This window comes from Nematolebias whitei, chromosome 17 (genome assembly GCF_014905685.2).
Source record: "Nematolebias whitei isolate Nwh7 chromosome 17, NemWhi1, whole genome shotgun sequence".
Lineage (NCBI taxonomy): Eukaryota > Metazoa > Chordata > Actinopteri > Cyprinodontiformes > Rivulidae > Nematolebias > Nematolebias whitei.
In genome coordinates this window covers 12158144-12162145 of record NC_056514.1, presented here as the reverse complement: position 1 = coordinate 12162145, position 4002 = coordinate 12158144, and the positions used below count along the sequence as shown (strand labels likewise).

The 4002-nt window shown below is 39.1% G+C and overlaps 1 protein-coding gene across 1 annotated transcript in view; it reads right to left on the bottom strand.

Moving 5' to 3' along the window:
• kdelr2b (KDEL endoplasmic reticulum protein retention receptor 2b) overlaps positions 1–4002 on the bottom strand; it is a 13069-nt gene that overhangs the window by 8204 nt on the left and 863 nt on the right. The window lies entirely within an intron of this gene.

Here is a 4002-nt window from a genome sequence, read left to right as displayed (position 1 = left end):
TTTAATTATTAGTGTTTGTGTGACATACAGTTTGTGGTGTTGAATAAATAAATAACAATTAAACCCGATGTCTTCATTTTCAACTTTAGTGTTCACGCTATATGTTTAACATCATTTTAAATTTAAATTACATAATGTCCAGATAGCTTCATTTAGCTCAGAGCTTCATTATCTCTCACACTAACATAAATACTGTTTATTATTATTAAACTGTTATTATTTAGCACATTTAGTATGTTATAGTGCAGCGCGACATGTGCGTGCCACGTTCTATAAACAGTGATATTAGAACTGGATCTGACTGTGTCTCTTCCAGCACAGATGTCAGTCACAGCACCTGGAATCTGATGTAGATTAACTACGAGATTAAAAATATATTCCATCAGTCGTAGTTCTGAAAGCAGTGTGTCCGTCGCCACGTTGATAGAAATATAGCGTCTGTCCGCGCGTGCGTGTGCGCATGTGGTTTAACACAAAGCCTCAACGGGAGATGTTTACATTATCAGCGGGGGGGTCAGCGAAAAATTTCCACTCTGGAAGGTGGGTTGAAAAACCTCCGGATTCAAAGAGGGGGGCCACTGGTGTCGTGTAAATGATCAGCAGAACCACAGAGAGAGACCTGGGGATGCACTCAAAATACGTGACGTGTAAACGGCCCCTAAATCATTGCATTGCAGTGGATAAGTAGTTATCTGAGTGATAGAAAACAGTTTGTACAGATGGATGATGTACGTTCTAATTTAAGCAGAACTTCATGTGGAGTACCACAATTCACATTCACATCCGCCTTCAACACCATGATCCCCCAAACCCTGATGGACAAACTATCCACACTAGGACTAAGCCCCTCCATCTGCAACTGGGTACTAGACTTTTTAACAAACAGACCACAGTTAGTGAGGATCCACAATCATCTCCTTTGTCTTCTTCACATTGATGTGAAGGTTATTCTCTCTGCACCAGCTCTCCAGGTGTTCCACCTCTTGCCTGTAGCTGGACTCATCATTGTTTGTGATGCATCCCACCACCGCTGTATCATCTGCAAACTTTACAATGTGACAGCCTGGATGGGTAGCTGCACAATCATATGTGAGCAGAGTAAACAGGAGGGGGCTCAACACACATCCCTGAGGAGAGCCAGTGCTGAGGGTTATGGTGGAGGAGGAGAGGTTGTGGACTTCAGAAGGAACAAAAACACCTACACCCCCCTGAACATAAGAGGATCTGCGGTGGAAGTGGTCTCCAGCTACAAGTACTTGGGTGTACACATGAATGACAACCTCAGCTGGAGCAACAACACCACCAGCCTGATCAAGAAAGCTCATCAGAGACTCTACTTCCTCAGACGGCTGAGGCGAGCTGGTCTGGGAAGCTCAGTCCTCACCTCCTTCTACAGGTGTGCAGTGGAGAGCATCCTGTGCTCGAGCATCAATGTGTGGCATGGAGGCTGCACAGCTGCAGAAAGAAAAGCTTTGCAGAGAGTGGTGAAGGCTGCACAGAAATCTGTCGGAATCAGCCTCCCCACCATCACAGACATCTACACCTCCAGATGCAGGAAGAGGGCCACCTGCATCATGAAGGACCCCACTCACCCAGCACACACACTTTTTGCCCCACTCCCCTCAGGAAGGAGGTTAAGGAGCATTAAGTGTAGAACCACTAGACTGAGGATCAGCTTCTAGCCTGAGGCTGTTAGACTCATGAATCTCTAACTAGAATAATCACTGTGAAAAACCATATCATGTTGCTGCTGATCTGTTTCAATGTTGATGTGTTCATGTGTGCACATCTGCTCACAGACTCATGTTCATGTTTGTGCTGATGTTCAATGTTTTATGTTATGAGTGCTTAGTGTATATTTAGTTTATGTTTTTCTTAGTTCATATCTTAGATGTTATTACTGTTTTTCTTATACATTTTATTGTTGGATGTAACTGGGACCCCGTGTACATAATTTCGCTCCACCACATGTACCACATGAGGTGCGAATGACAATAAAGAAACTCTGACTCTGACAAGGTTCTGTAATTGGACCCAAGTTATTTATTTTATATGTTAATGATTTAGTTGAGGTGTCTGATACCCTCAAATGTATTTTATTTGCTGATGATACCACTTTTTTTTTGTTTGGGTGAAGACTTGGAACGGATGTTTGTATTGATAAAGACAGAGTTTGAAAAAATACAAATTTGGTTTAAATTAAATAAGTTGTCATTGAATATTGATAAAACCAATTTTATGATATTTAGTAAAAAAAAAAAAAAACTTTGGATTTTTCTTTTGAAATTGATGGTATAAAGATATGTAGAGTGAATGAGATCAAGTTTCTGGGTGTATCTAAAAAAGTTAAATCTGGTCCTCTGGACATTCAAAAAAACAAAACAAAGCAAGTCAACAAAAAAATGTAGAAACGTTTCGTCTCTCATCCGAGAGACTTCCTCAGTCTGGGGAGCTGTATTCAGCTCAGTCTCTTAAATAGCACCGTCTCAGAGTGGATCAACCAGTTTTGCTGCTGACAACCAAAACCAGCTGATCACATACTCAAGAAGGACCATCAGCCTAACAATGGATCATTAGCACACTGATGGCTGTTTACTGTTCACAGACGGCTGAATGATACTAGCAATCACAGCATTGTAAGAGGGGGACAGTTGAACCCGGAGGCCTCCACCCCTGTTTAACGATGGACGATTTCTTTTCACAAAGATGGCCTCCTTTACTCCTCTCTCAAACCATCGTTCCTCTCTGTCCAGGATGTGAACATCTTCATCCCTGAAAGAGTGACCGCTGGCCTGGAGATGAGTGTAGACCGCAGAGTCCTGGCCTGATGATGTTGATCTTCTGTGCTGGGCCATCCTTTTTTTTGAATGTCCAGAGGACCAGATTTAACTTTTTTAGATTTTTCTACCTGGATTATTGAGCATGCATCAGGATATTTTCTGGGTGTAATTATCGATGACAAACTGTCATGGAAACAGCATGTAAATTTTGTTAAAATTAAAATATCTAAGTCAATTGCAGTATTGTATCGTGTAAGGGACTTGTTAAATACTAAGGCTTTGTACTTGCTCTATAATACAATTATAGTTCCGCATTTAATTTATTGTGTAAATGTTTGGGGTACAGCATGTAAGACAACAACTAAGCCTATTTTTATTTTGCAAAAAAAAAGCTGTAAGAATTATAATGAGGAAAAATTACTGTCATCCTTCTGGTACTCTATTTTGTCAATTGAAATTACTTAAGTTTTATGATTTGGTTGATTATAATATTCTTTTACTTATGTTTAGAGCTCAGAATTACTCATTACCATCAAACATTCAGAACTATTTTGTGAAAAGGACCAGTAGTTATAATTTAAAGGGAATAGAAATGTTTGTTAAACCCAAGTACAGAACAAGTTTAAAGGGTAGATCTATAAGAGGAATTGATCTTTGGAATGGTTTGGAGGACAATGTAAAAAAAGCGAAGTCGATACTAACATTTAGGAAAATGGTTAAAACTATTTTGTTAAAGAATTATATTTAGTTGTTTCTAATTTAACAAATTATAAAGGTATTTTGATGAGACTATTCTTTTGTATTACAATAAGCAAATTAATGTTTGAATTGATTGTTTGAATTTGATTGTTTAATAGGGAGCAGATATAATAAGAAATGTTTTCTTCTTCTGCTTCCTTTCATTTTATGTTTTTTTGTTTAATTTTTTTTCTTTCTAAAAATTGTCATTTTTTTATATGAAATGAATAAATTTACAATAAAATAAAAATAAAATAAAATAAATCTGCACGAAACTCCACATTTGACAGTGGAGGAATCAGAACCAACATTCAGTCCAGGTGTAGGAAACATTTGTTCACCTGCAGCCCAGTTAGGAGACCAAAGACTGCCACTCCATCTTGTTGCTACTTTTGATCTTTACAATACAGACTGTGGACCCGTCCAATCTGCAGGGAAGACTCTGGACCCGTCCACTCTGCAGGGAAGACTCTGGACCCGTCCA